Genomic DNA, 12,090 nt, shown 5'->3' with positions numbered 1-12,090 from the left:
AAGCTAGTTAGCTTGCCAATGCTAATGAAAGTTAGCTGATAAAAGTGCTCCGTCGCGATGTTTCGACCGTTAGAGGTCTTCCTTAGGCGTTGGAGCACAGTAAAAAGTTAAAAAAAGTAAAAAGGTAAAAAAGTAAAAAAGTCTTGAAAAAGACTGTTAGTTCAAGTCCAAAGCAGCAGGTAGCAGTCTCTGTGTAAACAGTCCCAACAGAGAGCCAAAATTCTGATGCAATCTCACTCCGAAGACCAAGTCTTCCAAACTTGCTCCATGAATCGATGCCGATCTGTGTGCTCAGATCAGCAACGACATCGACAGCGGGCGCCGTTCTTCCTCTCCCGCTCTCTGCCTCCGCTGCGCTTATTAAGTCTGCGGGCTCGTTAACGAGCTTGTAGGAGAGTGAGTTGGTAGGGAGGCACTATTTTATGTGTCAGCCTTTGATTAAAAATAAGAGACTCCTTTTCTCATCCTGTCGTAAGGATCATGTTGTATGGCTGGGGGGCCTGGCTGCCTTTTTGTTTCTGTCTTTTGGTTTTCCTTCCAGGTGGCTTGCATTTGGGACTGAGTGGCTGTGTAGCTGAGGTTATCAGGACCTCACCCTGATCACCTGCGGCTCGTCAGGACTCACAGCTGTGGTGCATCTATATGGATTGGAACATGGTGGCATTTAAGACTGGAGTATACAGTGTGTATTTGCCAGAGACTCGACCTTGTGACCAGACGGGTGAGATCGTCGTCTCGGGAGCCATCTCATCATCAGTGGATGCAGAGAACGTCCAGGGTTTGATGCACGGTCTGTGAAAGAGGAGGGGGTGAGGTCTCACGCTCGTCAGCACACTTCCTGAGGTACGTTAGATTTTGTGACTAACATTTATACAGTCAGTAAATGTGGTGTCCCTCACACCTTTTTATATTGAGCTGTATGTTAGTCATGTATCGGCTTCCACTGCAGTGGAGTTTTGTGAACTGGATGTTCCATGCCTGCAGGTTGGGAAGCTGATTAGTAATCAAGCCAGGAAGTGTTTGCTGTTTGTACACCTTTAAGTGTTCTCTCTGTGTGTAGAGTGTGGACTCACATAATGGTTCCTTCTTTCACAGACTCGGTTTGTTGCGGCCACCTGGGGGGTGTCGGCGGGGTCCTTGGGTCCGAACAGCTTCTGGCTCCGGACCGTTAGCGCTGCTGGGAGCGCACCACGCCAGACCGCACTTTCTTTTGTTATTTTTTGTATCACTGTTATGTATTAAATTCAGTTAGCCTTTGTACCATGCTCTGCTTATTTCATACTGGGTCCTTCAAACGCTGGTCGGTTCTCCGAGCTGCGTCCGACACATAACAGATCAAGTCAAATTGATTAGATTGAGACTGGGGCATTGTGGGTTGGCAGCATATTTAAAAGTGATTGGAAAACATCCAGATGGGTTGTGTCAGTGTGGTCAGTTGGAAAGTGTTCATCATGTTTTAATGTGCTGTCCTATGTATTCTAGTGATAGGCAGAAATTGTTTAAAGATTTGTCAGACTGTGGATTGACTGTGTTTTCTTTTAGGTCAATTTTTTCTGAGAGCAGTTACTCGCATTTAGTGGACAAAGCTGTGATTAAGTTCCTCCATTCCACCAACCTCTATTTGAGAGTCTAACATAAGATAAAGTATTTAACTATCACCTGTGGGGGGCAGCATTATGCTATGCCAGCGTATAGCCTGCCGGAATCTATTAGAAGAAGAAGAAGAAGAACGAGCTCGTTAACCGCCGACGCCCGTGTCTGCTTTGCAGCCGGTGTTGTGCCAGATTCAGCGCACAACACCGGCATCACCTCTCTGTCTACTGAATGGAGCTGCAGCACACTTGGCACAAGTCCTCAGATTACGCTCGCTGTTTTAATGCGAAGCGGCCGGTACACCTGTTGCTGCAGGGACAGACTTCTTGCGGCAAAATCCACAGCACCACACGTCTCAGCAATCGGAGCCCCAGAGCTCCATGGACGCTGAGAGAGGTTTATATATTTTTAATGACTGGGATTCTTTGCGGGTCTCGCCTCCATATCCCGTGATGGTACCGGAGGCGAAAGACAGTAGATTTTCATTGCGACACCACTCAATCAAACGGGCGTATGAAAAAGTCCCCCAAAATAATTTTCAAGCACAAATAAAAGAAATGTGTACTCACCAAACGTGCCGCAAGACAATATGAAGTTTTAAAAAAGTAGATCCTTCCGTATAAGACAAGAAAAAGGTGCAGATGCAAACTGACGTAAATCCACAAATTACAATTGGCGCAATGCATGCTGGGAGAGGGTCTTGTCCGTGTTGTCTCGGCAGCGTCCATGATGAGAGGGACAATTTGCGGAGGGCTAAATGTTAGCTGTAAATTTGTCATTTTCAAATTAAGATTTCTCCGTTGAATGACAGATCTGGGCTTGCAGATTTACTTTACTACATTCAGAAGGATCTCATGTGTAAATGTAAGTAATTTTTTGTTCAAAAATTCTGACTGCATTTTTTTCAATGCAGGTCTCCTTTAAATATGGTTGGCATACGCTGGCTAACTCATCAAGGTGTGACAGCTAGGGCCTTCAGGAATACTTCTCCTGTGAAGCCGATACAGGAAGTGTTGTATTTTTCCATTAGGGCAAGCAACTGGACACTTGCTTAACAAAACTTCTCAACATACATAAAGATATTAATTAGCAATGTAGCAGGAAGCAAACCCTCCAGTAAACACTTTCATCTCTATATAACTATATTTGTCAAAATAAAACTGGTTGTCAAATTAATGATCAATTGTAAATTCATCAAAGGGTGCAATATCTCTGTCATAGGAACATTTTATATATGTATTTTCATTTCACTACAAGAAAATCATTGTTCAATAACGTTGGCCACTTCATTAAAACTTCTGCTTATGCAGAATTGGTTATTTTAAAATCTGTCTTTAAAATTCAAGGTTGCCAATTCTGCTGATCAGCGTTGGACTGCATTCAAGGTTTTACTACAGTTTGTGTCCATACAGACTACAGCAATAACACTGAATTATATTCAGCCTCACAGTCATCACCCTTCCAATGGGTTCACATTTTCTTTTTCAGACACTGCCTAAGGTTAGTATTTGCTCTCTGCCTTTGAAGATCCGGCAGCAGAGAGCGTCATGCAGCTCTTTGTCACAGCATGATCGAAGAAAATATTTGAGATCTCTCACACATTCCTCTTTTTGTCTGTCCACCCTCTCCAGTACACAGCATTTTTTGTATAGCTCAAACAACCTGAGACGGTGAGCCTGAAGCAATAACTCATCTGGAGCCATGCCAAAGAGAGAGACTGAAACACAAAGTTATTGAGAAGAAAGAATGCCAAAGAGATGAAGATAAAGGGAGAAGGAGACATAAGGTTCATTTTTAGTGGTGTGACTGGGACAGAGCCAACTTGTTGGACCTTATCCCGACATAAATTTGTGATGTATCCTGGTGCAGAAAAACATTCTGCCAAAAAGAGCAAAATAGAGAGAAATAAGAAGTTCATGCCACATAGCAAATGGACAAGGTTATCATGCAATATACCATTTATGCTGATGATTGCAAAAATAAAAGTAATAACAATAACCTGTCTTACAGCCCACGTATTTCCACCTGCATAAAGTTTCAAAGACATCCATTTCAAAATTGTCACTACAATAATCAGAACTGGCACATTACTGAAGGAATCTGATTGTTCACAACAAAAGTATATTACTAAGTCTTTTACAATGAGTAATTTATTTTTTAAAATTCTGTTATACTGAGCTGATGATCATCCTAACCTTTGTCACAGTATTAACCAAATCAAATCTGTGACTCCTCACAAAAATTAGACCACTTAGGGTCCTATCCCACAGGGCTGCGACTGTTGGAGACTAGTTGGATACACAATTTTGTGACCAAAAATGTGAATCAGCAACAAATCACAGTTTTTGTGTTACTGAATTGGTACAAATGACATATTACTGCATGCCATGAGGAACAGCCCTGTAAACAACAATAAAATAATATTAAATAAAAAAATAATAGTTAATAATAATTAATAATAACAACAAAGCCTAGCATGGCTTCACAGAGGAGAGAATGCAACAGGAAGACAACTGTGAATAAGGCACTCACTCACTTGAATGATTTCCTGCAGGATGAAATATGTAATGTCCAGTGGTCCACGGCATCAAAGAGTTCCTGACTGCCATCACCATGCATGGATTGTGCACGATCCCACCTACAGGATGACATATGTAATCTCCAGTGGGAAGAGCTCCTGGCTGTCACCATCACTAATGGATTGCACATGTCCTCCTGTGGACAGATTGCATCCTCGGTTCTCGGGAATGGCTATTATATGTCCACTGCTGTGCTGAAGCTCACCTCTATGTGCACACGTGCCTGTTGTGGTCCTCTACATAAAAATTTAAGATAATCCCAGCTAGCACAGACAAGTGTGTCCAGCCCACTGACCACATGTGCATGCGGGCCAGCAGTTGAACTGCGACTACTGGACTCTGTCGGCCGCTTCCAGAAGCACTGTCTCTCTCCAATCATCTCCATGATTTTGGCCAGCTCCTAGGGCAGCTCGTGCATGTCTCTCATGGGGAATGTCAGATACTCATTTTTGTCTCCAGTCACTCACAATGTTTCATCCATTGTCAACCGCTCCCAAAGTTCTCTCATGATTCCCGCACATTATGAGTTGCAGGGGTTACATTCAAAAGGCTTCCAGACTCCCAGAGTCTCGCGATGGCTCTGGGAGTGTGCACGACTGTGTGGTGAGGACCCTTGTCACCTCACCTACTTTGAAAGTTAAAAATTAAACAAATTCTCTCATAACTGCCATATGCACACTGTTGTAGGCCAGTGGGATAGGACCCTTAGAGACCAGGTGATGCTCTAGTGATTAAGAGTCCTGTCTCACTGGGCTGCAATAGCCTGCGAATAGCAATTGCGAGGGAAATCGATTGATTTTGCGTGACATTAGGTGGGTGGTGCTCTACCCTTGCTTCACTCACAGCATGTCGCCAGCATCGCGCCTGGATTTTGAGTTTGTACCTGAGGCCAAAATATGGCCATCGGGTACTGTGAAGACTTAGCATCCATCTGTCTGTCCCTCCATCTGTCTGTGCTCAGCATAACTCCATTCTTCTTGTGATACAGACCTTGGACAAGTTCAAAGATGGCTAACCTTGACTGATTCTAAGGAGTCCAAAGGTCACATTCTTTCTACACACTCAGCATAACACCATTCCTATTACTGCCAGGGTCTTCAAATTCACAGGGAAAATTCTTGGGACACAGACCTTGGACAAGTTCAAAGATGGCTAACCTTGACTGATTCTAAGGAGTCCAAAGGTCACATTCTTTCTACACACTCAGCATAACGCCATTCCTATTACTGCCAGGGTCTTCAAATTCACAGGAAGAATTCTTTGGACAAAGACCATGGACAAGTTCAAAGATGGCTAACCTTGACCTTTTCTAAGAGGTCAAAAGGTCACATTCTTTCCACACACAGCATAACTCCATTCCTATTACTGCCAGGGTCTTCAAATTCACAGGGAGAATTCTTGGGACACAGATCTTGGACAAGTTCAAAGATGGCTAACCTTGACTGATTCTAAGAAGTACAAAGGTCACATTCTTTCTACACACTCAGCATAACGCCATTCCTATTACTGCCAGGGTCTTCAAATTCATAAGGAGTACCTTTGGGACACAGACCTTGGAAATTCAAAGATGACCTATTCTAATAGGTCAAAAGATCAAATTGTTCACACTCTTTCGTTGATTACATGCTCATATGGCTGAGCATATTTTAGTATTGCATTATATTTCAAAGCTCCTGCCAGTATGCTCCCAGAGCCATTGCTGGTGTTGTGCGACCCTCTGAATGTACTTGCTGCTCTCAGAGATTCATGAAGGATCTGTGGGAAGGGTGGTGGGTGTGTGCTGGACCACACGCATGAGCTGCAGGGGAGCATGCCACAATAGTGGAGATGATCAGAGAGGAACAGCTGCTTCTGGAAGTGGCCGAGCTACTGCCAGCCTGGCCACAGTTGCAGTAGACATCGTGACTTCAGGGGCCTCATGTACAAAGCATGCATACACATAAAAACATGGCATATGTCTGTCTCCATGCCAATGTTCAGATGTATCAAAAGTGATATGATAGTGGAAATATGCAGTGCATCACGGAAAAATCCTGGGTGACATACGCACATTTCTACAGCTATTGTTCCACTGGAGACATGTAAAGGTGATGCTGGGGACTGTTAATGGTGTGAAAATAAGAAGTCATCAGTGATGTGCACATCAGTGACACAGTGGTGAGCAATTAACACACCCACGTATTTGCAGTTATGTAGGTGGATACAAAACCATTTGCAAAGTGATGCGTAAAATGACATGATTGTGTTAGCATTGTTAAAGGACCTTGCAAATGATGCAATCCGATTTCAGAGCATCAATAATTATTTTGATCAGATTAATGGGGCTTTCGCGTGTCGGAAGCGTCAGAGGCGTGAGACGCGTTGTTTTATTAGAGGCGTCAGAAGCGTCGCTTTAGCTTGGCTTTTGACGTGACGCTTCTGACGGGAGCGCGCATTTCCGCTTGTCGGCAGGCTGACACGGTCAAAGTTCAACCCAATCTTTTTCTTTTTTTAATTGAACAAAAGAAAAAACATAAGTTCAACCGGACAGAGGTGGGGGGAGTTACGCGTGCAAAGTTTCTTTCGCAGAACTGCTGTTTGTGTGTTTACATGCTCAGCCTGACGCCTCGATGGAATGACAAGAGGATGATGGACACTTTCCCACCGAAACTCTTGCTCAGTCATCCTTCCGTGCGCAGCAGGACCCGATGCTGACCAAGTCCTCAGGACGATGATCTGTCATCTGATTAACAAAAACAAAAAAACTAATTGTCCTGTGATCGTTTGTCTGTAAAACGGAGAGAGAGCTGGTGTGCGCACGAGCGACGTGCACACTCATCACATTTAGGAGCGCGTTAAAGAGCTTCCATCTTCATTCATGTTCACTGCGCTGCTCTGAACTTGTTGAACACTGATAAAGCATCAGAGGGGTACACTGAGGACTGTCAGGACGCAAATGTAAGTTGTTTTTTTTTTTTACTTTTACTATTCAAGTTGACTTTTGAACTTTCGACGCTCAGAGCTGTGATGTAGCTTCATGCTGTCCAATAGGAACGACGCGTCGGGCCAAAACACGGAAGACTAGTGGCAGAAACCACTGATCTGTACAAATGGTAAATGGACTGCATTTATAAAGCTCTTTTCCATCTGCATTAGACGCTCAAAGCGCTTTACAATTATGCCTCACATTAACCCCGATGTCAGGGTGCTGCCATACAAGGCGCTCACGACACACCGGGAGCAATAGGGGATTAAAGACCTTGCCCAAGGGCTCTTAGTGATTTTCCAGTCAGGCGGGGATTTGAACCACAGATCAGTGCAGAAACCACTGATCTGAAGAAAAATCCTTGGAAATGTTTTTTGTTGTTGTTCATTACCTCAAAATTTCTGATTACTGTTTAAAAAATGTTTACAACACTTGTAATTAAAATAGCTAAATCAATAAATGGTTCTTTAAAAACCTTTCATCTATAAATTAAAACCACCTGTTATTTCAGATTAGATAATTTCTTGTTTAACATCTTTGACATTTATTTTTAGACAAATAAAATAACATGGAAATTTGTACATTTTTTATGTCTGGTAGATTATTACTTGATTGTTCAAGCTACCTCAAGGAGTGGTGCACTGTTTAAGTGATGAATAATAAAATAAGGTGATTAAAATGAAATTATTATATACGAGTATTTAGCATTTGTTCATTGTTCATTCAGTTTTTTAAAGTATCGGATCAGGACTCAGTATCAGCAGATACTCAAAATCAGATGACTCGGAATCGGATCGGGGCCAAAAGGACCTGATTGGGACATCCCTAGTTTTCTGCTTTAAAATGACCTAATTTCTGCTTAAATTTGACTTTAGAATGATTTAAGAAGTTTTACCTCGTCATCTGATGGTTAATAAACCCATTAATCCCTTTGATCACTTTGGGTGTAGAGAGTCCATCTCAGACAAGCTGCTGTTGTCCAAAATAATGCATGTGCAGTGAAAGCAGGGAAGATCAATTTTTAGGGGGGATCGTTCGGTCTGTGACACCAGTTTCCCTAATGTAATTGGAAGTATTACTAGTTACCTTATACTAATGTAATAAGGTAACTAGTAATCTAACTTGGTTATTTTTAATATTGAGTACTCAGCAAACTAACTCTTAGTTACTTGCATTAGTTATTAGTTACAAGTTGTCGGCAGCTGCTAATAAAGTAACTGCATAAAGCTGCTAATGAAGTAACCATATACGTAAAGTAACTACAAAAGTAACTACTAAAGTAACTGTGGCAACACTGCCAACAGCGCACATAGAGTTGTGCTCAGACGTTGACATACGCAGGCAAAATTTTAGATTTTTTTGCCATTTTTCAGAGAATATGAATGATAACACAAAAACTTTATTTTCACTCATGGTTAGTGATTGTGTGAAGCCATTTATTGCCAAACAACTGTGTTTACTCTTTTTAAATCATAATAACAACAGAAACTACCCAAATGACCCTGTTCAAAAGTTTACATATATCAGTTCTTAATACAGCGTATTGCCCCTTTTCATATAAATGACAGCTTGGAGTCTTTTGTGGTAGCTGTGGATGAGGCTCTTGATTTTCTCTGACAGTAAAGCTGCCAGTTCTTCTTGGCAAAAAGCCTCCATTTCCTGTAAATACCTGGGTTGTTTTGCATGAACTGCACATTTGAGATCTCCCCAGAGTGGCACAATGATACTGAGGTCAGGAGACTGAGCTGGCCACTTCAGAACCTTTATTCTGCTGTAGCCACTGACAGGTCGACTTGGCCTTGTGTTTTGGATCATTGTCATGTTGGAACGTCCAAGTACGTCCCATGTGCAGCTTCCGGGCTGATGAGTGCAAATTTTCCTCCAGTATTTTCTGATGATATTCTGTATTCATCTTGCCATCAATTTTGACCAAGTTTCCTGTGCTCACACATCACACACTTTGTAGGTCACACATCCCCAAAACATCAGCGATCCACCTCCGTGCTTCACAGTAGGAAGAGTGTACCTTTCATCATAGGCCTTGTTGACTCCTCTCCAAAAGTAGCGTTTATAGTTGTGGCCAGAAAGTTCAATTTTGGTCTCATCACTTCAAATGACTTTGTTCTCTGTGCTGTTTGGCGTATTGTAGGTGGGATACTGTATGGCATTTGCATAGTAATGGCTTTCTACTGGCGACTCAACCATGCAGCCCATTTTTCTTCAAGTCCCTCCTTATTGTGCATCTTGAAACAGCCACACCACTTTTTTCAGAGTCCTGTATTTCAGCTGAAGTTATTAGAGTTTTTCTTTGCATCCTGAACAATTTTTTTCTGGCAGTTGGTGGTGAAATTTTTGTTGGTCTACCTGACCATGGTTTGGTTCCGACAGAATCCCTAATTTTCCACTTCTTAATTACCATTTGAACACTGCTAATTGGCATTCTCAGTTCCTTGGATATCTTTTTATATCCCTTTCCTTTTTTTATACAGTTCAATTACCTTTTCTTTGACCATTCTTTTGCTTTGTAGCCATTCAAACCCATTCGTGTCAACTTGTGTGCATGTTATCAGGCCAAAATCACCAGGGTAAACTTTTGATCAGGGTCAGTTGGTTAGTTTTTTGTCATCATTAATTTAGAAGAGTAAACATAGTTGTTTGACCATAACTGGCTTCACACAACCAAACTCTATGAGCAGAAAAAAATTTTTTTGTATCATTCATATTGGAAAAATGGCCAAAAAACAAAAAAGGGTATGTAAACTTTGAGCACAAGTGTATGTCGTTAAACCATGAAAAACTTTCTGTTAAATGTCATGCTGTGGTAATCTAATGTCATATGTCCATCAGAGCCAAAACGCAGGAGGACGTACCTGTGCAAAATCAACTGCTGATCCACCTCAGATCTGCTGTGGACACCCAGAGTGAAAAAAACAACAACAAGGGAACAGCTGAGGGGACTTACAATGTTTTTGTCAGATAAATCAAATCAGAGGACATACACCCCTGAAGCACTGCTGGACGTCACCGCATCATGGAGAAAAGGCTTGTCCAGTGTGTGAGCAATCAGTGTGTGTGTGCATGTGTGTGTGTGTGTGTGTGTGGCATCCCCTCTGCATTGTGCTGTTGTATTGACTCCACCCACTCACTTTCCTCACGACGCGAACTCATGATCTCCAGCATGGGAGGCGGATGCTCTGACTAGTCAGCTAAAACCCAGGCTCTGGTCTCAGTGACCATAGTATCCTTTGGCTGTTGGAGGAGTGTGGCCTATTGACTACCACAAGCAGCTCCTGCTGGCCTCCGTCACATGCGGATCTAGGAGCCAACATGACCCTTAATTGGAGTAAGCGGGTAGAGATGGATACAATGGATAGATTATATACTGGACATGGAAGACAGGACAGTAGATCCAGCAGGGGCATCATTCTGCAAATTGGCGAGTGCGCTGTAGGATTTATTATTATTTTTATTTATTTACTTATTATTTTATTTTATTTTTCCATTATTGGGAACAGTAGAGGAATTTTCAGAGTCTATTCACTTGGATAATAGCAGGATAATAAGAGCTGAACACTTTGTGTGCAAACTTGTCATTTGTCTTCAGCTGCAAGTGGCCACTTCTTTGAGATGCCAACTGTGACACGGTCGCTTCTTCAGATGTTTGGTCTCTAAGTCGTATCTCCAACTGCTCTCTGAGATAGGACCCTAATGTGGTGAGCTTGAGACAAGAGAAGATTCTTGGTTCAAATCCCCATCAGACTGGAAAATCACCAAGGGTCTTTGTGCAAGGTCCCTAATCTTCAAATTGCTCCCAGTGTGCAGCACCCATTTCAAATAAGCATGATGACATTGCAGTGTGTGTTTGTGTCTGGGGGTATTATTGGGTGAATGAAAGGGATAACTGTAATGCATAAATATGTGCCTAAAAATAGCATCCTTGCGATTTGTAACTGTAAATCACTGTCATATCTGCATAGATTCATACATGGGCCAGTTGTGTCAACAGGAGAAAAGAAAGACCCACGTACACACCATTAAAATGTGTCTCACATCTAGATTGCGTAGGATTTTCAGCTGATCCCACAATGATCTAGTTGCCTGAGCAACACACACACTGGGGGAATGCATGATGTTACTGAGTGGCAGAAGAACATGACTGAGGAAGAAAGGAATGTTTATGATGTCCACATATGAGTTTTTCTCTCATGCTGCCACAAACAGTTGTAGTTACATCCATGAAAGAAATGTGAGGGTGTGTAAATTATAACTCCAATAGTTTATTGCAGATGGACAGTGGCAAAGGTGTGCACAGTGTTAAGAACTTTACGCAAAATGCATTTCTTTTGGAAGCAAATATATAATGGTAATTAAATGAAGACCATTCACAGTGTGATTTATACATTATGAAAATTATTAAAATAAGTGAGCCATTATGGAGTGCACAATCAAGTGCATTCTGAGTGCAATTTCCAAGTGTAATAAATGAGGAGGGTCATGTCAACAAGGTCATCTTGAATAAACTGTGTCACATCAGTTATGCAGGTCACAAATCAGATTTTCATACCTTTTTTTCTGTGTTAATAATCACCACCAGTTCTGTTGTCCAGCATGATGCTAGTAAAAAACAATGCTACCGTTGTGAAACAGACTGGATTAGACTTTACACCAGGTTTTGGGTGGTCTGTGGCATAAACACTTTCTGGTCTCAGGTGATATGAAGAGGCCATGTTTGTACCTGAAGACACCTCATGAGCTCTGAGTAAAGTTACTATGTAAAGAAATTGGGCACTGGGGTGAAAATGACAACTGTGTCAGTTGGATACTAGCAATGGCACTATCGTAGCGTAATGTTTTTGCCAAAGACAGATAATGTGCTAATAACAAGGTTATCATGATGATATGCAAATGCCAGACAATGGTTTTGCTATTTATTTTTGATAACAGTTAACAGAA

This window comes from Thalassophryne amazonica, chromosome 4 (genome assembly GCF_902500255.1).
Source record: "Thalassophryne amazonica chromosome 4, fThaAma1.1, whole genome shotgun sequence".
In the NCBI taxonomy this organism is placed as follows: Eukaryota; Metazoa; Chordata; class Actinopteri; order Batrachoidiformes; family Batrachoididae; genus Thalassophryne; species Thalassophryne amazonica.
Note: the sequence above shows the minus strand (reverse complement) of the source record.